The 24,340-nt window shown below is 43.0% G+C and overlaps 1 protein-coding gene across 15 annotated transcripts in view; it reads left to right on the top strand.

Moving 5' to 3' along the window:
- The window catches only part of ptprsa (protein tyrosine phosphatase receptor type Sa), a 513,824-nt gene that overhangs the window by 183,511 nt on the left and 305,973 nt on the right, over positions 1 to 24,340 (top strand). The window contains exon 1 of one of the 15 annotated variants that reach the window (XM_060941293.1): positions 16,239 to 16,309. The exons of the other annotated variants lie outside the window; for them this stretch is intronic. The gene's annotated coding sequence lies outside the window, so the exon portion shown is untranslated. Of the gene's footprint in view, positions 1 to 16,238; positions 16,310 to 24,340 lie in introns of those variants that run through there. 15 annotated transcript variants of the gene reach the window in all.

The following is a 24,340-nucleotide window of genomic DNA, read 5'->3' as shown; positions in this document are numbered from 1 at the left end:
TTTCAAGTCGGAAATGAACACATTTATTCGTAAATCATATGCAGGAAAATTTACATAAGAAATATAGCATTCATGAAAATCTGGTTCGTTTGAGAAAAAAAAAAGTTTGAGTCCTATGAAAGCTCATGATTTTATGTAAATTTACGCACGAATGTGAATCGTTTGATCGGCTTCGAATCATATCATTGTTGAGTTCCAGTAGTTTTATTTTTTTCAGTGATAGTGAATTGTGTTCTGCTTAGTAGTTTCATATTAATGTCTTAAAAGAAAGCAATCCAAAATAAATCCATAATTGAAGACAAATAAGAATAGGCATTCAGCAAGACTAAAATTATCGGTGCCCTATAGTATAAGAGGAAGAGTTAGTGTGTGTCTCTGGTAGCTGACTCGCTGCAGTGGCTGAGCTGTGTTAGTGGAAGACTTCGAGCACGCTCCATTTACGAGGCGCTCTTTCACGGTTTCACCATCAGTAAGTGTAAGTAAGATCGTTTGATCTACCATTAAGTCGAATCAGACATGACTCCAAAAACAAACACCACCTTGCTGGCTAGGATATAGTCCCCTTTAAAGTGGACGAGAGATTCTCTACCTTAAAAAAACCCCACAAGGTTCTCATCACTTCCTGTTTCAAAAGGAAATACATCAACATATAGAATCAAATCATGGCTCACTAGCAATTCCATGGGGACCTTCTGAGATATGACTAATATTTAATATAACAAGTAGACTATTATAATCCTTGTATACAGTCTTGTCACCTCCCGCATTGACTACTGTAATTCTCTCCTCTTTGGTCTCCCTCAAAAATCCCTTCATAAGCTCCAATTGGTCCAGAATTCAGCTGCCCGTATCATCACCAATTCGCCCTCTTTTCATCACATCACCCCAACACTACAGACTCTCCACTGGCTCCCTATCAAATACAGGATCAGTTTCAAAATTCTCCTCAACACATTCAAGGCCATCCATAATCTTGCCCCTCCATATTTGTCCAATCTTCTCCACATTGCTACCCCCTCTCGTTCCCTCCGATCCTCTTCCTCCATCCTCCTCACTGTCCCCTCTGCCCGCCTCAGTACTATGGGGAGTAGAGCTTTCAGTCGCTCTGCTCCCCAACTCTGGAATTCACTCCCCCCCGACATACGTAATATCGACTCTCTACCTCTATTCAAATCCAGACTGAAAACTCACTTGTTTCAGTTAGCATATTCACTGTGACTTTTACCATCTCTAAATTCGCTGTTTACTTTCTCTGTGCTTTTATTGTGTCTTGTTTTACTGTTTTTACTGTTGTTTTTACTCTTGTTTTTACTGTTTGTATAGAGTCCTTGTGTGTTTTGAAAGGCGCTTCTAAATAAAATGCATTATTATTATTATTATTATTATTATAATCTAATTCTGCTGTTGTTATGGTGATAATCTGATTAACGATGGATAAAGGAGCGGAGAACAAGTTGCACGGCTGACTCTTAATCTCTATTCATCAGCAGAATCACCAGCAAAGCAAAGTTACTGGATTAGTCCAGATTAAAAGTGAAGCGAAATTAGGAGGAAGTGTTAAACTCATGAGGCGAGTTTAAGTGTTAAACTCGCATTTTTTCTGCGAGTTTCATCAGAATCAGCGATTTAGCCTCGTTGTCCTCAGTGAGCTGCCAGTTCAACCAACATGTGAAGAGGTTTTACACACACAGCTGATGTGCCTTATACATTTTTAATAGGTGTGTGTAAGTGCAGAGAGGACAGTAACATGATTTGAGAGGCACTGTAGACCCTGCAACCCAACACACACACACACACACACACACACAGAGCAGTGCTTCTTCCCCCTGCACTAATTATACTAATAATTTCTCCATGTGCTTGTGCATGCTTGAGTTGTGTTGTATTTTAAAAAAGATTAGAAATTAAATTCGGCAGCACGGTGGTGTAGTGGTTAGCGCTGTCGCCTCACAGCAAGAAGGTCCTGGGTTCGAGCCCCGTGGCCGACGAGGGCCTTTCTGTGCGGAGTTTGCATGTTCTCCCCGTGTCCGCGTGGGTTTCCTCCGGGTGCTCCGGTTTCCCCCACAGTCCAAAGACATGCAGGTTAGGTTAACTGGTGACTCTAAGGCTACATCCACATGGCAACGAGATTTAAAAAAATATATATATCGCGTCCACATGGGCAACGGATCAGTAAAATATCAGGTACATATGGCAGTGCAACGCTTGCTGAAAACGATGCAATACACATGCCACACCTCTAGGTGCGCTGTAAGACGGTCCCATCAGAGACACCACAATAGTAGAAGAAGTAAGGACGCATGCGCATAAACTATTATGCGCGAGACTTCATATTAGCCACAAAGTCAGAAAAATCTGTTCGTAAAATTACGTTATAATGACCAAATACAATGAAAAGTATTTTTCCAGTCTCACCTGTGAAAGGTAATCCCATGTGATCTCGTTTGGACGGTAAACCTGTTGGTACAGTTAAAGTGCTGATGACACGAACATGACTCTATGCAATTTCTTAAATAAACTATACAACATGGCAAACATGTTAGATTTCTGTTATAATTACGTGAAAAGAAGCTGTTGTTACGCAAATATCCAACTTTTAATTGCACAGCGCAAGAAAACTGGGTCCGTGGCTCGTGGCCATACTGTGACGTCAGCGGGAGAACACGCTGCGGTTCACTGGCTGTTCTACTCATAGACATCCTATGGTTCTACTCTGGTTCTACTCAATGGAAATGGCGCATGAAAATGCCGGTGAACTCTCTAGTGCTAGATCTTCTTCTTCTGGGAGTCTAGAATTGTGTTGATCTCTTCCGAATAGAATCTATGATAGCCTACCCTCTTTACCTTTTTCCTCTCGTTGCTAGGCGGCAGTTACATGAAAGCCACAAGCTTTCACAAGCAAATACATGACTGATATCACGCCAACTTTATGATTACATTTATGATTATCATGTAGAATCTATGGCTCTACGTACCTTTATCTTATGTCGTTTCACAACACATGTTCTGACAGGAGGACTGTCTTTGGATCCGGCATAGCTACTAGTAGACCCCCTCCGGAATGCTGGCAGTGTTGCCAGATTGGGATTTTTCCCACCCAGTTGAGCGGTTTCAAGTGCATTTTGGTGGGTTTTGAACATATTTTGGGCTGGAAAACGTCAGCAGTATCTGGCAACAGATACTGCTGACGATTTCCAGCCCAAAATATGTTCAAAACCCACCAAAATGCACTTGAAACCGCTCAACTGGGCGGGAAATATCCCAATCTGGCAACACTGTGTAGGCACTGCTGATGGTAGTAACACACGTTTGTGATGAACTGAACACCCAAGAGATTTTTAAGCTGGGAAGGGTGTCAAAACAATCCAAATCGAAGTGTTCAGAGCACAGGACGGATGTTGGTGAGGGCTCCCACTTGTCACGAGTGCGCCTGACTTGCTTCACCCACTTCGCATGCAGCTCGGGATCTCTGGGAAGCTTGAATAAACTTACCCCATCCTTGTAGGTTTTGGAGCAAAAGCCGGCAACACAACGCGAAGGCATAATAACTAATAATATATATATATATATATATATATATATATATATATATATATATATATATAATGTATAATAATAATAATGACAAACTGAACACCTGTCGCATCAACAATAAACTGGTAAGTTAGGAGGAAGGTTCTTTCGCTGACGTCATATAGCTCCTCCTCTTCTTTCATCTCCTGGGTGCTGCAGCCCTGTCAAATTTGCCCAAATAGCCGCGTTTTTTATCATAACTTGTAAAATAGGCGCCTTCGTGAATTAATATATGGATCATCGGGAATTACTTTTTATGTTATAAAGCATCGCCAAAGATGTCAAAAACGTGTCATCAGCACTTTAAACGCAGCACATGAATGAGGCATCTTTATTCTCCGCTTTGACCCATCCAATATGGCGGCAAGGATGACGTATGATTCTACGCGGAAGGCGGCGTCTTTAATGGTCCGGAATAAATTGAATGCTACACATTGATGGATTAATTTGTTCTTCTACGCCCTTTTTGAGGAATGTATTGTAGGACTTAAACCAACATCTGAAGAGGTGAGATCGCCCCTTTTTTTCCCTATTTTTGCTGGCAGGATTGACTCTCACTCTCTCACTCTCTCTCACTTTGCACCATTACACAATAAATATTCACAGTGAAAATATTTTGTAAGCGCGTTTCATGAACCAAGTTATAGGATTTGTTGACAACTCGCATCGAGTTCGTTACACTTCTACCCGGCGTGAAGCACATGTGGTTGTGACGTCATCGTTAACAAATCCGTTCTACTCATCCAGACGACTTCGCAACGGCGCCGTTGCCAGATCTTTCCACTCTGGAACCCGTTCTCAAAAGATTTCGTTTTGGGGCACCCAAAACACCGGTGCCGTGTGGATGCCAGGCCGAAATGATAAACAATTTTATCAGATTCACCTGAATCCGTTGCCGTGTGGACAGGGCCTTAATTGACCGTAGGTGTGAATGTGAGTGTGAATGGTTGTCTGTGTCTATGTGTCAGCCCTGTGATGACCTGGCGACTTGTCCAGGGTGTACCCCGCCTTTTGCCCGTAGTCAGCTGGGATAGGCTCCAGCTTGCCTGCGACCCTGTAGAACAGGATAAGGTGGCTACAGATGATGAGATGAGATTAAATTCTTCTCAGTAATATCATGTTTATGTAATTAATATTATACAGCTTGGTTTCTTCAGAGGTTCCATAACATTAAATGCAACTATGAATGTATAACGGCCTTTCTGTGTGGAGTTTGCATGTTCTCCCCGTGTCCGCGTGGGTTTCCTCCGGGTGCTCCGGTTTCCCCCACAGTCCAAAGACATGCAGGTTAGGTTAACTGGTGACTCTAAATTGACCGTAGGTGTGAATGTGAGTGTGAATGGTTGTCTGTGTCTATGTGTCAGCCCTGTGATGACCTGGCGACTTGTCCAGGGTGTACCCCGCCTTTCGCCCGTAGTCAGCTGGGATAGGCTCCAGCTTGCCTGCGACCCTGTAGAACAGGATAAAGCGGCTAGAGATAATGAGATAAGATGAGATGAACATATAACACTCAAGACCCTGTTCATTTTGTTGATAAATTATCGTGGTATAAGAGGAATAAAGCACTTCAGAACACGCTCTTATAGGAAAATAATCAACTTCAGGGCGGTACCAGTGACTCTGTTTGATCACACTACCCTGCTGTGGATTGTTTTCCGAAAACAGCACACCCCAAGTGTTTTATTCCTTACAAGTCCAAGAGATGCATTCCTCATAAATGGATTTATAAGTCCTACTCCACATATTTCCTCTTTTTATTTCCAAATAAAGCTATTTTTACAGGGATTTTTGTCTCGAGTGAACCTCCAACCTCTGTTATTTAGTTTGTTTATGGTCTGTTTATTGTTTAGATGCTTCTCGAGTCATCCGACTGAACGGCTGCGTGCGACGGATATTTTTATTCTCATCCCAGTGCGGCTGTAAGGAGCGCAGCGAGGGCAAAAAAAAACCCTTCTCATATTCTGCTCCCTGCTCCATCGCTGCCATCGTCTATAAATACACATACACACACACACACCTCTACTAGGAAGCTTTGAAGTCAGCTCCTGTGCCTCTCTCCCTCCTCCCCATCGAGTGGCAGGCAGCAGACAGGAAGTCATGCAGTCCTCGCTGCTTCCGGGAGTGTGTAGTGAACAAGAACTCCGTGTGCATGTGCATGTGGACGCACGCCAGGCGTGGACCGATACTGCATTTTGACGTCATGATAATTGCCGAACCTTTTATCACAGTTTGCAAACGTTTTAGTTTATGAAGTAATAACACCACAATGGCCTTAATGATATGAAAAACTACAAAAGCATTTAAGTGCAAACTTAAATGAGCAAATTAAATAAAATTAAACCTAAAAGCTTGTCGATGCTGCTTTCGAAACAAAGTGTCTATGATTTTATAATTATGAAAATCTCATCTCATCTCATTATCTCTAGCTGCTTTATCATGTTCTACAGGGTCGCAAGCAAGCTGGAGCCTATCCCAGCTGACTACGGGCGAAAGGCGGGGTACACCCTGGACAAGTCGCCAGGTCATCACAGGGCTGACACATAGACACAGACAACCATTCACACTCACATTCACACCTACGGTCAATTTAGAGTCACCAGTTAACCTAACCTGCATGTCTTTGGACTGTGGGGGAAACCGGAACGCCTGGAGGAAACCCACGCGGACACGGGGAGAACATGCAAATTCCGCACAGAAAGGCCCTCGCCGGCCACGGGGCGCGAACCCAGACCTTCTTGCTGTGAGGCGACAGCGCTAACCACTACACCACTACACAATTATGAAAATATTATTCAGAATAATTAAGTGTACTATGTAAGGGATAAAACCATTGGAAGTGTGCTGTTATAGGAAAATCATCAGCAACAACGGTGTGGGGTCATATGGCCTGACATGATGCAGAGTTCCTGTTACTACCGTACAGTACAGTGGATTTTTCTATTACACACCACCTCGATTTTTATTCCTCTTAATACCAACTGCACTTTGTTGACGGTTGCTATTTTTAGTTTGTTAGTGAATGACACTTTTGATATCGTCATACATACTATTGTATTAATGACGCTTTTATCCATTTATAGTTACATTTAATTATGTGGAACGTCCATGAAATAAGTTAGTTTCTGTTATCACTTATGTTATTGCAGCTGTAAACTGCCATTCCTTCACCAATCTCTTGCTTTCTCTATACTGAAGGTAATTAAAAAAAAAATATCATGTTCCCTAGAATTTGGAAAGTTCACTGTTGTCTGTCCTGAAGACTTTCCTGTGTCAGAAAACCGACTTACAAATCTGCTTAAATATTTAAATAATATTGGCTGGCTTTGAGTGGTATATCAGATATATTCCACTCAGCTAGCGTGATACTGAACGAGTCGAAGACGAGTTCAGTATCATGCAAGCTGAATGGAATATATCTGATAGACCATGAAAAAAGCCAGTCAATATTATTATTATTATTATTATTATTACTATTATTATTATTATTATTATTATTATTATACACACTCTCTTCATATCAGCATTCTCAAAGGCCAACGTGAGCTTACCTGCAGCTTGGTGCTGTTAGTGCGGCAGTCCAGTTACCTTCCCGCTGGTGTAGTGTAAGCAAAGGCCAACGCTAGCTTACCTGCAACTGGGTGCTGTTAGCGCAGCAGTCCAGTTACCTTCCAGCCGGTGTAGTGTAAGCGAAGGCCAACGCTAGCTTACCCGCGACTCAGTGCTGTTAGCGCAGCAGTCCAGTTACCTACCAGCCGGTGTAGTGTAAGCGAAGGCCAATGCTAGCTTACCTGCAACTGGGTGCTGTTAGCGCAACAGTCCAGTTACCTTCCAGCCGGTATAGTGTTAGTGAAGGTCAATGCTAGCGCAGTCAAGCCGAATATTATTATTATTTTCCCTGTGTAATTTACTTTGTTACTTTTTAAAATCAACACCGACAACTACACACAACGGAGCAACCTGGCAGCCAAAATTCTCTCAAAATCTTCCGCTCTTAATGAAGTAAACCTGGCGGCCATGTTTGTTTACAAATTGTCACAGTCACCAACTAGCATGGAAGCTTTACATCTCCGACATGTCTCTTTTCCAGTTTTTTGATGTCCATTGGTATGTTTTTCTCTTGTAAATATGCATGAAGAATATATCATGAAGTTTTGGTAGCCTTTCGGGTGCTCAACGCGTCTTTAGTTTCAGTTTTCAGTTTATTTATTTCGTGCTTAAACCGAGCACTGGATCCTCTCTCTCTTGGCTGACAAAGAAATGATTGTGCGCATGTGCAGCAGAAAATGTGATGTCGTGTTGTCTTGACAACTTGCAATATTATAACAATATTGCACGCTCATTCTCCATTGGGGAGAGTGGCGTAATACATGAAAGATAAGCAATATGATAACAATATTGCATGCCATCATTATACCCACTAGAAGGGGATAGAACACATTTTTTTATTCCATGGAAAAAGTGGCCTGTATGTATAATAATTTAAAATAATTGCATTTCTATAAATTCAAAATCAGTGGCGTGGTCCAATGGTAGACAACACTGCTGAGTAATGAACAGACAATGAGAGTTGCATGTACATAAGCAACCAACGAGAAAATGTCTGAAAGAATAATGAAGAGGGGAGAAAAAGAAAGAAGAAATGAGTGAGAAAAAAGATGGGTGTGGGTGTACGTTAAACAGAGCAACTGATCAGCAACTAAAAATATTGCATGTCATCAATAAACCCACTAGAAGGGAACAGAATATACATGTGTTATTTACCAGCAGGTCAGTCCGTATCGTGAAATACTGTGACCAAGGTCTTGAAAGTACTGAGCGAGGCCCTCTGGGCTGAGGTCAGTATTCAAGGCCCAGACTAACTTAAGCTGGTAAATAATATATTTTTATTTTTTTCTTTACCAAATTCTGACAGAAAACGAGAGCCCCCGAAAGGGAAAACCGAGCCAATCCTCATTCACTGCTGTAATGCAAATGGTTTCCTCCTTGGTATACAAGTGCACTTCCATGGCAGGAAAGAAAATTACATTTTGCCGTCTATGTAGTCCCCTATTTATACAAAATTGAGTCATTCAGGATTCAGCCATGTTTTTGCTCGGCGTTAGCAACAGTTAGAGGTTTTTAGGTTTCTCCTGAAATGTTTTCTTTTATTTCTTCTTCCTCAGGGTAGTAAAACTCACTTTCGCTGTGAACACTGTCGCTATCGCTATCCATGCTGTAAAATTAATGCTATTCTCCTGAGAAATGCTGGCAAAAATTTATATTTTTGATAATCTTATAAATAAATATTATTTAAAAAAAGATAAATGTTGACAGAAAAATGCTACTTTGTTTGTTGTTGTTGTGAACGAGTGAGTCACCAAAGGTCCGTAACCGGGGTCTGTAACTGGGGTCCGTATCGTAGGATACAGACCCGCTCGCCAGCCAATCAGAGCGCAGGATTTGATGGAAACCGGACCGCGAAAAAAACAACTGTTTTTATTCCATGGAAAAAGTAGCCTGTATGTATAATAATATCTATTAAATGCATCATAAATGTTAAATAAACCCTTTCTGATAGAAAGCTTCACCATATCGATTCTTTGTGAGCTAAACTCACATGTATTATTGGGTTTGGATGATGTACATCCTCCTCCATACTTCTCTCTCTGAAGTTGCTACCGAGTTGTTACTATAGAAACTGTATAGGCAGGCTGAACTACTTTCAGAGCCATTGTAATCGAGAATTTAACAGCTGTGTGGTATAAAATAACAAAAAAACATCCCTGGAACATCGCCAACAAACATCAGCCTCCTTCTGTTGAAGTAATTATATTTAAAACTTCAAACATAATCACATCTAAAGCTGCTTTTACACGGGCACTTGCGCAGGAACAAGTTGCCCCAGTGCAACTGCCCATCTAAACACGATTTGTTCCAGAACAATTTCACACCGGTGGGCGCAGCTTGTGGTGCAGCTTGTTCCGGTTGCAGCTTGGTCCCGCTTACTGTTGAAACACAATCGGTGGTAAGTAGGAAGGCTTATGTGTGTGCACTAGCATTAATCTGGGTCATTTATTATCTGGACAAGACCGCTTTGTGGCAAATTCAACGATCAATTCTTCTCGAGTGTCTTTCCTTATCAGACTTCTCCGCCTTTAAGGGAAGATGGCATTTCAATTTAATAAAATCAATAAAATGTAGTCCTCTCTGAAACTTGGTCATAATTATGCATGTTTATTTCGCTAATATCTCACAAAATGTCAGGAAATTCTCTGACTGGAAACATATAAAATTTGACAGGATTCCATAGCAAATAATGTGCGTGAGTTCTGGTTCGCCTGGTTCCTGCAGTCAAGCAGAGGAAGTGCATGTGCGCATGGGTAAGTTTACCTTTGAACATCCCATTGACTCCGCTGATCACCGATATTTATTAGTTTGGTCCTGCTTTTTCTTTCCTTCGCAATACAGCATCTTTTCTTCTCGCTTTCCGTTACTGCAGTCAGTCTTCCACATTTCATTCGCACACTCACGTCCTCCATTTTTCTCTCCGGTTTCAAATTTGTTTCCCACAATGCCTTGTGCGTACGGGGAAAGCCCACCACGTGATGCATGACGTAGTATCTTGAATGTAGTATGGTGAAGCAGGAAAAAATAGAGGAGAATTTAGGGCCACGTGGCCCATCCATCCATTATCTGTAGCCACTTATCCTGTCCTACAGGGTCGCAGGCAAGCTGAAGCCTATCCCAGCTGACTATGGGTGAGAGGCGGGGTACATCCTGGACAAGTCGCCAGGTTATCGCAAGGCTGACACATAGAGACAGACAATCATTCACATTCACGGTCAATTTAGAGCCACCAATTAACCTAACCTGCAATTTTTCCGAGCCTCTCAATAAGGCAATTTTTCTATACTTTTTCACGGTAGATAATGCAAATAGCCCTCTGTATTTAATCTTTCGTTTGTCTCATTTTTATTTCAGTTTTATTTGTTATCTGTATGACATTTTCTTGCTACTGTAACACTTGAATTTCCCCGATGTGGGATGAATAAAGTGAATCTAATCTAATCTAATCTAATCTAATCTAATCTAATCTAATCTAATGTCTTTGGACTGTGGGGGAAACCGGAACACCCAGAGGAAACCCACACAGCCACTGGGCTCGAACCCAGGAACTTCTTGATGTGAGGCGACAGCGCTAACCACTACACCACTGTGCTGCCCCATGCCATGTGGCCCTAAATTCATTAATTGTTCTATTAGGGGGAAAAAAACTAATAAAATTGGAAGTCTGTGATTCGAATTCGGTAGCTTTCGGGCCACTAAACAAAAATAATTGGGTATCGGGGAAAATTATTTTTATGACCTACACTTGAAAAATCTGAAAGGCAGTCTAGCTTTAAACGATGGAGTCAAGCAATTCCCAGGCCAGAGTTTGATTTATCGGTGAATCCCCAAGTGTTTAAACAGAAACAAGCAGCAAGAGGACATTAAAGTGCATATCCTGGACCAAATTCGTTTTTTTATATGAAAGTATGTCCCTTTACACACTCATCCAGAAGGGTGATTTTGCACAAGGCCATCTGTCTACAGCAGAAAAAAATAAAATAAAACACGTCTGGAAAAATCCCAAGGGAGTCTGGAGCCAGATTCATGACGTCATCTGCGGAAGTGCCAGCAGGCTGCAAGAACTTGCACGGTTTCAGTGCACAGCCTGTGTAGACCAAGTTTAGCAGCTAGCGATTTTGCATTGAAATACGGACTTGTCGCCTGAGTGCAATGTTACTTCACCTTTCGATGAAGAATGTAATGTTGCTACACCCTCTTACGATACATCTGTTAACCATTTTAATAATTACACGATAACGTTGAAGAAATTTGCAGAAAACCACCAGGTCGTTTTCTCATAAACAAACCAGCGCCGACGTAGGATTCAGAGGGAAATGTCCCGCACACAACGTCACGAAAATCAATGTTTGCCGGGAAATCCAAATGTCAAGTTTTTTCAGAGGCGGAACAATTCGCCTCAAATGGCTTGATTTCAACTGAATTTTTCTGGTATTGCGCAAGGTAAAAAAAATTGCACAAAATGCAGAATGTTACAGATATTTGACGAAAGTTTAATATAAAATAGGAGAATTACATTGATCTTGCTCCTGTATTTACCCGTGATACGCACTTTAAAGCAAGTTAAAAACAAGTTCCTGATCACCGATTTGCGCATGCACACTTTTGTGTTTACCTCTCTAACCTCTTGCCACCGATAGAGAGTGAGCGTGTAAACATGAAGGAAAGTGGGCACAACTTGTTCCTTCTGTCTGTATAAAAAGCACATAATCCAACCACAATTCTTGAAACGTAGGGACGCTGTGTGAAACATAAATAAAAACAGAATGTGACGATTTGCAAATCATGGAAACCCTATATTTCATTGAAAGTAGTACAAAGACAACATATCACATGTTGAAACTGAGACATTTTATTGTTTTTTTGAAAAATATATGCTCATTTATATGCTGTGTTGTATCACCTCGAGTTTAACAACACTCTATAAACGTTTGGGAACTGAAGAGACCAGTCACTGTCGCGCTGAAAGAGAAACGTTGTCCCTTTCTTGCCTGATCTACAGTTTCAACTGCTCAGCGGTTCGGGGTCTCCTTTATCATGTTTTTTTTATTTCATAATCGTGAGCATGCGATGATGACATGGGAAGCCGTGTGCACGAATGCTTGGTGTTCAAGTGGTGTCGTCATGAGAGCATCGCTGCTAGGCAACGGCAACACGGACACCAAAAGACTCCTCTTTCAGGTGAACGTTAGCAATATAGCAAGCTAATGAATCTCTTTAAGGCTAAAATTACAATATATATTTATGTTATTTACGAGCTGGGAGGCCCGTATCATGAAATATCATGACCGAGGTCTTGAAAGTACTTACCGAGGTCACGGTATTTCACCATACGGACCGACCTTAAGCTGGTAAATAATATATTTATTTTTTTCTTTACCAAATTCTAATAGAAAACGAGAGCGCCCGAAAGGGAAAACCGAGCTGAGCCGCCATTTTGAATCCTCATTCACGGCTCTAATGCAAATGGCTTCCTCCTCGGTATACAAGTGCACTTCTATGGCAGGAAAAAAGCTTCATTTTGCCGCCTATGTAGTCCCCTATTTATACAAATAGGAGTCATTCAGGATTCAGCCATGTTTTTGCTCGGCGTTAGCAAGTTAGAGGTTTTTAGCTTTCTCCTGAAATGGTTTCTTTTATTTCTTCTTCCTCAGGGTAGTAAAACTCACTTTCACTGTGAACACTGTCGCTATCGCTATCCATGCTGTAAAATTAATGCTATTCTCCTGAGAAATGTGAAAATAAATGTTGACAAAAATTGCTACTATGTTTGTTGTTGTGAACGAGCAAGTCGCCAGAGGTCCGTAACCGGGGTCCGTAACTGGGGTCCGTATCGTAGGATATGGACCCGCTCGCCAGCCAATCAGAGCACAGGATTTGGACCACGAAAAAAATAAATTAACTTATTGTTCGCTGAAAAGTGAACTTTCACAGCATTTGTGAAAGCATCAGCAAACAGTACGTCGTGAACTCGGAGCTTTCAAAAAATTTCCACTTCCAAAGTTGTGAATACCAAACGACGGGGCCGTTCATATGGACTCTTCACATGAACACGCTATTTGAAGGCACCATTCGCAAGTAGGCACGTCAGGTGAAAACTGAAATTCAATCCAAATTGCTTGAAACCGCTCTCATTCAGAACAACATACTTTTTACAGAATTAAAATGTGTTCATCCGTCCTTGAGATATTACAAATCAAATGTTGAAAAAAAGGGCTTAATTTTTAGAAAACTGATGTAATACAGGGGTGGCACGATGGTGTAGTGGTTAGCGCTGTCGCCTCACAGCAAGAAGGTCCTGGGTTCGAGCCCCGGGGCTGGCGAGGGCCCTTCTGTGTGGAGTTTGCATGTTCTCCCCGTGGTCGCATGGGTTTCCTCCGGGTGCTCCGGTTTCCCCCACAGTCCAAAGACATGCAGGTTAGGTTAACTGGTGACTCTAAATTGACCGTGAGTGTGAATGGTTGTCTGTGTCTATGTGTCAGCCCTGTGATGACCTGGCGACCTGTCCAGGGTGTACCCCGCCTTTCGCCCGTAGTCAGCTGGGATAGGCTCCAGCTTGCCTGCGACCCTGTAGAACAGGATAACTATTTTTACAGGAATATTTACAGGAATCAGTTTGATTTGCAAAAAATAAATAGGTAAAGCTCTGAAAACTCACTTCAAAGTCTCCCGTGAATCATAACATCAAAACTAGCTGACGGAAAATTTTGCTGATACAGGTAGTCGTCGACTTACGACTGCGTTTGGTTGCGACTGACTGGTCGTAAACCGATCTGGTCGTAAGTCGGCCTATGTTAAATGAACGTAAGTATAATGTGATGTGTAATGATATTGTAATCATCTTAAAGTCTTATTTTATCAACATTTTCTTATTTCATTACCTTGGCTCATTATTTGGTTTAAGTCAAACACTGCATACTACACTGCGTACAGTACAATTCGTTTAATATGTGCAAAACAGAGCTCTTTATTTCTTTTTCTATTTTTTTTTCTTTCCTGTGTGTTTGTGTAGTTTGGTGTTTGTTTGAGTGTTTTGTCCGCCGGTTGTGGTGTAGCTCCGGACCCAGTTTGGGGCGTCGGTTCCCTCCAGGCCTTGGTTTGCTGTGGGTGATGCCTGCGCTCCCAGCTATGGACTGCAGTGAGCTCGTTGCTCAATTTACATCGTGGTTGTCCAGCGCTCTGTGCTTTAACGCTTGGCGTGATGTTCTGAGCGATGTTGCTCGGTAGTGTCGCAGAGGCTGTGCAGGCGGTTTGGGACACACCAGCGCTCTACGTGGCGGAGCTTCTCTGCTCGCTGTGTGGATCCACGGCATGGTGTTCGAGCGATGTTGCTGACGGCGTCACGGCGGCGGTGCTGGAGATGTGGGACTTGTTTTTGTGCGCCTTTTGGTGGGACTGTGGCTGCTACACCATGGGAATTACATCCTGACCCCTACTTGGTGGACTTTTTATTTTTTATTATATTTTTATTTATTTTTTCTTTCCTTGTCTATTATTGTAAAGCGTCCTTGAGTTTTTGAAAGGCGCTATATAAATTTAAATTATTATTATTATTATTATTATTATTATTAAAACAAAAAATACGAAATACGGGTGTGAAAAATAGAAAACATTTCAGTTTGAAACATACCAAAATACAAATGTAAAACATAGCAAAATACAAAATTAAGTGACCGCTGGCATCACTGGTGCTTGGCTGTGGGTCGTCTACGTCATCGTCAGCTGTTGCAGCGCTCGGGCTGGCGGGAGCATTTGCTCGTTTCATAAACCAGGAGCTGGGGCGGAAACTGTATGACGGAGTGCGCGAGGGCGCGCGAGAGAGACTGCGCATGTGCCTGGAGCTGGGGCGGAAACTGTATGACGGAGTGCGCGAGGGAGCGCGAGAGAGACTGCGCATGTGCCTGGAGCTGGGGCGGACACTGTATGACGGAGTGCGCGAGGGAGTGCGAGAGAGACTGCGCATGTGCCTGGAGCTGGGGCGGAAACTGTTGTACGCGGCGAGAGGCGCTGCCGGGAGCTGGGGCGGAAACTGTTGTACGCGGCGAGAGGCGCTGCCGGGAGCTGGGGCGGAAACTGTATGACGGAGTGCGCGAGGGCGCGCGAGAGAGACTGCGCATGTGCCTGGAGCTGGGGCGGAAACTGTTGTACGTGGCGAGAGGTGCTGCCGGGAGCTGGGGCGGAAACTGTTGTACGCTCAGCTAGCTCAGCTGGGAAACACTTGCCAGTCATAACCAGACGGTCGTAAAGTCGATCGGTCGTAAGTCGCATAGGTCGTAAGTCGACGACTACCTGTACTTCATCAGAAACAGTGAGAGCGAGAGAACATCCCTATAAAAGTTATCTGATTGATATTCACAAGTAACCCAGTCGGAAACTGATCAGAAGAGAGAGAGAGAGAGAACCTGACCGCTTTCCCGTGACTCAAAAAGCACCGGCAGTTTCCCAATGTCACGCGAGCAGAGTTTTTACTCTGTTGTACCAACTTCAACCTGCTGTTACTCCCAAAGTACTGAACAGATGTTAACGAGATACATTTCTTTAGAAAGCAGAAATTATAAGCTTTTTAATGATAGTATTCACAATAGAAAATATTCAAGAGTTAAGCAATAACAGGTTCGGAAACTTAGATGAGCGTCTGCATGCACATTTTTCACAGCACGGCCAGCGAGCGTCTGATATGCCGACTTTAGTTCTGGATGTGTTTCTAGTCATGCTGTCAGGTAATACTATTTCCCTCTTTTTATGAAAATGGGTATTTCCCTCTGTTCTGTCTTTTTTTCTTTTTGTAAGCCGTGAAAGTGGTAACTCTCTCTCTCTCTCTCTCTCTCTCTCTCTCCGACAGCTCAGTTTCAATCCTCATCCTCCATATCACTGCAGCCGGAGACAGAAAAAAAAAAGCTTCTTCTCAGTCACTCTATTTTTAGCCTTTGCTGTGGATGAAAGTCGAAAAGAAGCTCACAAGCAGGAGGAATTTAAGGTTTTTCAGAAAAGACCTAATTTACTTTCTGTTTATTCCGTCTTCTTCATCTGGAAACATTTGCCCGCTGATGGTTTGGACAATTGTGATCAGTGAAATTGCTGCTCTGCCCCTTGTTACGGGATTTCCGCATCATTCTGGCAGCTCTCAAAGGTATAATAAACTGTATAATGAGCGTGTACCGCCTATGTTCAGGATAACATCATGTCTCCGGTGCATGTGTGTGTGTGAGAGAGAGAGAGAGAGAGAGAGAGAGAGAGAGAGAGCTATGTGCCAGTTCCTGGTGTCTGTGCTGTTTGTCCTGTTCTCTCTAGTTAATCTGCACTTGAACAGTGAAAATCAGCACAGTGAAAGTCGTCCATGTCCACAGATACGGTACATACAGTACGTTTTTACTGGTGTCTCACATAAGAACACTAAAAACTTTTACACAAAATGTGTCTAACTTTTATAAATGACAAGGTCATGGTTATTTGGAAATAACCAAAAATATGAAGATTATATAGTGGGAAAGTAAAGAATAAAAAGATGACAGGACAATCCACAAAAATGTTTTACTCTTATGGCCCTTTTCCACTGCATGGTACCGGCTTGACTTGACTTGACTCGACTCATATTTGGTATCAGCTATTCGTTTTCCACGACAGCTAGTCGTCATAGCGACGCCACATAAAATGCAAAAAAAAAAAAAGATGCAGTGATGTCATCTTCAACACGACACGCAGGAACATCATTATTATTAATACTACTCCTCACATGCATGTTTGTGTGAGAGAGAGACAGAGAGAGAGAGAGCGAGCACACGAAACAGTGTTGCTGAAGTTGCCACAATTTGTCACGAATGCCACAAAAGCTGTATCCAAACCTTCAGGACAACATAAAAAAATGCCATGAGTTTACAAGTAGCAAAAAAAAAAAAAAAACTACATTCTTTCTCTCTCTCTCTCTCTCTCTCAATCTCTCTATATTGTGTGTGTGTATATATATATATATATATATATATAAGTTATTCCAGGGGCGGCACGGTGGTGTAGTGGTTAGCGCTGTCGCCTCACAGCAAGAAGGTCTGGGTTCGAGCCCCGTGGCCGGCGAGGGCCTTTCTGTGTGGAGTTTGCATGTTCTCCCCGTGGTCGCGTGGGTTTCCTCCGGGTGCTCCGGTTTCCCCCACAGTCCAAAGACATGCAGGTTAGGTTAACTGGTGACTCTAAATTGACCGTAGGTGTGAATGTGAGTGTGAATGGTTGTCTGTGTCTATGTGTCAGCCCTGTGATGACCTGGCGACTTGTCCAGGGTGTACCCCGCCTTTCGCCCGTAGTCATCTGGGATAGGCTCCAGCTTGCCTGCGACCCTGTAGAACAGGATAAAGCGGCTAGAGATAATGAGATGAGATGAGATGAGATAAGTTATTCCACAAAATGGAGTCGTACATGAGCTGATAGCTGACGAGGCATGTAGCACCGAGTCGGCTATAGAGGATGTGCAGTCACGTGACCCGTCCGTGTTTACTCCACCATATTGGACGGCTTCAGGATTGTTTACCTTGCGCGAGCGTAATGGATCCAGGGAGTAATCCCCAAGAAAATTCGGAAAATACCCCATCTACATCACGCGATAACTTGTCTAAGTTTGTTCAGCATCTTGAAGGTGACGTGAGGCAGCGTTACGTGGAAAAGTGTTCCAGGTTGGGGATTGCAGATCCGTACAACTTGCCGCAATCCTTGTTCAGGGAAATTCGGAGCTGCGGTGCCGGCGATTTGCCCGATCTGGCCTACCACGACATTTACAATTTTCTTGTTAATCGTGAATCGTGTTTCACTGGCAAAGCCCTCAAAGCTTACAAGAGCCTGGAAGCTTATAAATATAAAAAATATTTTCTGACACCCCTGTGTCAGTGTGTGTCAGGCTGTGAGCCAAATAGGTCTGGATCACTCTCTTCAAGGGGGACCCTTGTATGAACTTGTGAAATACTATGGATTGGCCTTTCAAAGGCATATATGAGCCAAAAAGATAAAACATTGTCATAGACTAGGCCAGGGTAGTAGGGCTAGGCATAGCCATTTTAAACGTTAGAGATCAAGCGGACTGACGGCCACAAACACTGTACTGTCTACTTTCTAAGCATGCAGTTATCATTCGATCCGAAAATCAACTTAACAGATGTACTAGGAGTATTGAATTAGAAGATTACACCTACCTGATATGAAGTGTTCACTACAAATTCGGCTGGTAGTCTTCGCACAGCAGACACCCATTTTGCGCGTCTCTCCTCGTCTGCGGGGAATCTATAAAATGACAGGCCCTCCTTTTGGCCCTGTCTATTGGTACAACCAAATGCTGAACAAGATATAACCATTCTCGAAAGATCTACTCCCGCACACTTGATAATTAGAACGGGTTCGTCTAAGTTCTATGCGCGTCCATGCCGTCCAAGATGGCAGATAAACAAATATCACGTGACGTCATGTGCACGCTCCCTATAAGCCATGTACACCGAGATTGAGTGGAATAACTGTTTATGTCCCCATTCACTGGATTTTGAGAAACAGAGCGTTTTTAATTTTTTTGCAAATTCAGTCAATAAAATCTTTATACAAAATGTCCGACAAAATCATTTCCACTTAGAATGTAAACAAACCGGCAAAATGACAGAAGCAATTTGTGAAAAATGCGATAATAATAATTCTTGAAAAATAAAAAAAAGATATGTTCTTACCATCGAATACTTTTATTCCATATTTTATTGCTTTTATTATTTTGGGGGGTTTTGTTTTCGAGTACAGTTTTTATTTCATCCTCAGTTGGTTCAGCAGCATGCTCCGCCATTTTCTTCTTCTTCTTTAGGGTTTTTTTTTTTGGCGGTTGGCAAACCAAATTAAAGGTGCATTACTGCCACCGACTGGGCTGGAGTGTGGAACAGGAGATGTTGGGGGAGGACTATATTCTTTGAGCTATTTCTGTTTATTTTAAATACTTGATAACAAAACTGCCATTTTGTTCTTCTCTACTCATGGTATTTGAGCTGATATCCTAGTAGTAGAGTAGCCAATCAGAGCGCACGATTGCTCATATCCAGTGAATGTGGATAGAATATATGTATATGCTAAAATGGTAGTCTGGCTAACGCGACAAAGCTCTACGAGCTATTGGTCTGGCCAAGACATTAAGCCCAACCGTTTCCCAGAGCCCGTGGTTGACCCGCCTCCCTGAAATGCCTCAGTTTGCTACTGGTCGAAGCCAGAAAAGGCTGTGACGAAGCTTAAACCAATCACTCTTTCCTCTGACGTATGCGACGCGACGGGGCTAACTGGTAGATTAAACTCTTACCGAAGCCGGTCGGGAGCAAGGCGAAAACATCCTTCCTTTCAATAAATACCTCCAGGGCTGCTCTTTGCTCCGTTTTCAATGAGACCTTCCCATTGAATGCTTTCAATACAGCATCTATGCGTAATAGATGCGGAAGCATGAATGAAGCGCTTCCGGCATAGATTCTGTAAACAATCTATGGCTTCCAGTCGCAGTTCTACTACGTCAGTGCCTTGAACACGCCTCTACCCAGGGCCGTTGGAGATGCTCAAAGTTGATTGGTTCCCGATTTTTCGGGAGCTTGGAAGAGCTGTAGATAGCTTGCCTGGCCAGACTAAGCTCGCAACAGGCCCTCGTGTTGCGTCACGCTTAGGATGGGTGGGCCCAGGCTACTAAAATGGTGGAACGGTTAAGGCACAGGACTTTAACGCGGCATGTTTTATTTGGGGAAAGTTTTGCTGCAGGTATCTCGTTTAAAACGAGCCAGCCTGTACTGATGTTTTGGCGAAAACCTCTGTTTGTGAAACCGATGAGTGTGTGCGCACTCTGCCTCCGATCTCTGGAATCAGTAAGCACATTAAAGCAGACCTCAGACCGAAGGCTTCTGCCTTCATAAGAAACCATTCAGGACCTTAATTTTTAGGAAGGCAGACGGAATCCTACTTCACTCCGAGTAATACAACGGCATGATGTTTGATTTATTACAAAACCTCGGTCAACCCATAACATTACCCATAACTTTTTTTTTTCACCAACGGAGGTTTCGGCAAAATATCAGTGCAGGCTGGCTAATTTTAAATGAGTTCCCTGCAGCAAAACTTTCCCCAAATAAAACATGCCGAGCAAACCCATGTTCTCCGAGTGAAAGCCCTGTGCTTTAACCATTACATGATCTGAAGATATACAGTGCGGCCTTTTTTGCTGCTTGTAAACTGATGGCGCTTTTTATCCCGTTAGCATTACACCCTGGCAGTTTGGATGCAGTTTTTTACCCTGTTTTTTTGTTTGTTTGTTTGTTTGTTTGTTTCACAAAATACATTAGAAACATGACAAATCGTGGCAACTTCAGCTTGACATAACACCGTTCCACATACGCGTGCACACACAAGCATGCACCCAAGCAGTGAAAACACACATATAATCAGTGAAGTATAATACTGTTTAAAAATGGCGGGTTTGTTCAGGATGCCCCGTCTCGCACACTGACAACGCAGTGATGCGATTCTCTCGGACCAAGCAGTAGTCCACAGTGTGTTCACTTCATCTTTTGGTATCACCTCAGCTCACTTGGAACCTCGATGGAGGTGATACAAAAAAAAAAAATCAGCTACCAGGTTCTAGCCACAAAACCAAAAAAGCCGAGTAGAGTCCAGTCGAGTTGAGCTGAGCTGGTATCATATAGTGAAAAAGAGCCATGATACAACTCCAATTTGAAAAATGTTTTTATTATTATTTGTAGTTATTTGTATTGTTGTGGAACATCTGTGAAACAAGTTAGTTCTCGTTTATCACTTACATTATAGCCATAATTCCCTCGCCCGCTGATTTTTTTTTAGCTCATCCGGTCGCAGGCCAGGCCAGATTAGCTTATGCGATGACATGTCGTCCGTCCGTCTGTCCACAATTTACAAAAATCGCTACTCCTCCTACAGGATTGATCGGACTCACATACAGTGTTTCCCAGGTGGGTGTGTATAAAAGTTGTCAAGCTGGTGGCGCCTCGTGTCATATTTACGATTTTATGGGCGTCTTGGCCAGTAGGAGCTACAGCCTCATTGAGGCTCATCTCATCTCATCTCATCTCATCTCATTATCTCTAGCCGCTTTATCCTTCTACAGGGTCGCAGGCAAGCTGGAGCCTATCCCAGCTGACTACGGGCGAAAGGCCGGGTACACCCTGGACAAGTCGCCAGGTCATCACAGGGCTGACACACAGACACAGACAACCATTCACACTCACATTCGCACCTACGGTCAATTTAGAGTCACCAGTTAACCTAACCTGCATGTCTTTGGACTGTGGGGGAAACCAGAGCACCCGGAGGAAACCCACGTGGACACGGGGAGAACATGCAAACTCCACATAGAAAGGCCCTCGCCAGCCACGGGGCTCGAACCCAGAACCTTCTTGCTGTGAGGCGACAGCGCTAACCGCTACACCACTGTGCTGCCCCCTCATTGAGGCTATTTATTTAAATTATTTCTTGAAGTTCAAAGTCCCCTCCCACGCCATGTGGCGGTGCCAATCTCCATAGCCCTCAGCCTCTCCCCTATTACACAGCTAGGGTTACAGTGGGGGTCTAGTCCTCTGGTAACCACAAGAGTTTGACTCCCCACTTGCATCTGTATTGCAGCGTGCCTTGCCAGACAGCAGTAGGTACCATTTCTATGATGGTCTTTGGTATGACCCAACCGTGAATAGAACTTACAATCTCCCAATCAAGAGGCAGACACACTAACCACTAGGCCAGCTCGTGGTATTTCTTGAAGTTAATAAGACAAAAACACTGCTTGACACGTTACAGAGAAACACATAAACACCTCGGTCCTGAAGACTTTCCAGTAGTGGAAAACTGACTGACTGTTACAAAGCACTAATACTTTAGACTCCTTCTATAAATGTTAAATTAAGGACTTCATCATATCAGCACCATATTCTTGTACTATTTCTATTATTAGCTTCAGATTATGTGAGGCAACTACCACACAAGTCCCTATGAATGACCTGCTGCATATTCAGATATGAAACGATAACATATTCAAACACATGCATAACGCCTTCTGACCAATCACATTCAAGAATCCAATAGCACTGTGGTATAATAGTGCACAGGGTATGGTTTAGGAATATAGTGATTCGAGACATAGCCAGGGAGATATCTGAATATCTGACCCAGGTGTGGATGATCTTTCTCGATCCCTGTGCTCGCAGCCCCTCACTATGCGACATGTCTCAGCAGGCTACCTCCAGGTGTTCACATTTGGTATCCAGTGATTTTTTTTTTTTTTAAATGTAGTTGTTGTTGCTGTTTTGTTCCCTGGGAAGATGCTATCTGCCTCCCGCATGTCAGCTCTGAATCTGAAGTGAGCCACTTGACTTGCAAATGCTGAGGGAGGTGAGTGACACGTAGCACATGGCCAACCGACCAGGATTAATGATGCCACACACAAGCATTAGATTTATCGGGGCATTATTTCTCTAGAGGAATGTGTCAGCCATCCTTCCTGTGTGTGTGTGTGTGTGTGTGTGTGTGTGTGTGTGTGTGTGTGTGTGTGTGTGTGTGTAATCAAGCAAACCCAGAAAGCAGCTCTCGCATTTACATGTGATGGAATTTAATGGAACAGCCTTGTCATTCATACAGCACCAGCTATCATGGAGCTCTCAGCTGAGGTTTTAAATGGCTTTGCCAAAAGTGTGATTCGGTTAAAAACGTCCTTGCTAATGGTTTGGCCAAAAAAAAAAATAGCACACCATGATATTCAAGGCACATTTCCACAATGCGTCGTATGCATTAACCATATTGAGGTTTCCTGCTTTTTCAGTGACATTTTGTGGAAACGCAGCAAATCATCCAAGACCTGTTTGGTGTTTGAAGTGTGTATCAGATGTTAATTTAATGATGTAGTCAGGCTTGTAGAACTTGAGCCCGACTCGTGCCCTAATTTTAAGGACTCGTGACTCAACTTGGACTTGAGCACTGATGACTCGGACTTGGACTCGGACTCGTGCATTAACTGCATTCAGACTCGTAAATTGGAGACGAGGACTCAGACTTTTTCTTTATTTTTTGTAATGTGCCATAATAATTTGGCATAAGATATTTATATCTACATTCATTTTTATACTAATTTCGTGCAAGAGAATGCACATTCACCTGTTCATACGTCATGTTCAGGAACAACATGGTGCTAAAATGCCTGGAGAGAAGCCCCTAGGATTGTCCGCTTTGCTTATACAGACTTCTCGTGCAGTGGGAAAGAATGCACGGCTATGTGTTCGATATGTAGAAGAACTATCGAGGAGACGACGGGGACAACCTCGAACTTCAATCGTCATTTGGCAAGACTCCACCCAGAGAAGTCAGTGACACGCTATGTTCATTGCCCTGTTGATAGTGGGGCTTGCTGAGCGATGAACTAGCGAGTGTTAACCCTCTCTCATGTTATACCCTGTCCACACTAGGAATTTTGTACCGATACGAAACTACTTTCGTACCGCAACACCTGTCCACACTAGCAACTATACCGGTACTGTAGCGGTATAACTGTATCGGTACGAAACCCACAAATGTATGGGTTTTGTACCGGTACAGTATCGGTACTGTAGCGCTTCACGTAGTGTGGACAGATGAAGCGGCTCTGTATCGATACAAATATAATGCGCATGCGCAAAGTCACACACCTCAATCGATGTCTTCGCTGAATAAAATGGTGAAGAACGGAGATTCGTTTGTTTCTTTCTCAACTGCCTCGCGCGTTTTATACGATTCGACTGAATAAATGACCACCAGAAATACAGACTGTACATTGACAACAAAAAGCACACACACGTTGTTTCATCCGCCATATTCTCGGAAGGAAGTTACTCGGTAACCACGGAAACATTTCGCGCACGCGCATTTCAACTACCGTGAAAGAAAACCACAAACATTTCTCGCTAGTGTGGACAGATGCACTAAACTGTACTGGTATGCTTTGTATCGATACAGTTATACCACTTTTGTACCGGTATAAGTGTGAACACAGCATTATTTACCCTGTTGATAGTGGGCGGGGCTTGCTGAGCGATGAACAAGCTTTTTATCTGTAGCCTATTAACTAAAATGGGGCAGTCAAGCAGTAATGTTAGTCCAACACAGTAGCAGAGATGGTTTCACATAA

The sequence above is a fragment of the Neoarius graeffei genome, chromosome 15, assembly GCF_027579695.1.
Source record: "Neoarius graeffei isolate fNeoGra1 chromosome 15, fNeoGra1.pri, whole genome shotgun sequence".
Lineage (NCBI taxonomy): Eukaryota > Metazoa > Chordata > Actinopteri > Siluriformes > Ariidae > Neoarius > Neoarius graeffei.
Note: the sequence above shows the minus strand (reverse complement) of the source record. Positions and strands in the feature narration are given on the sequence as shown.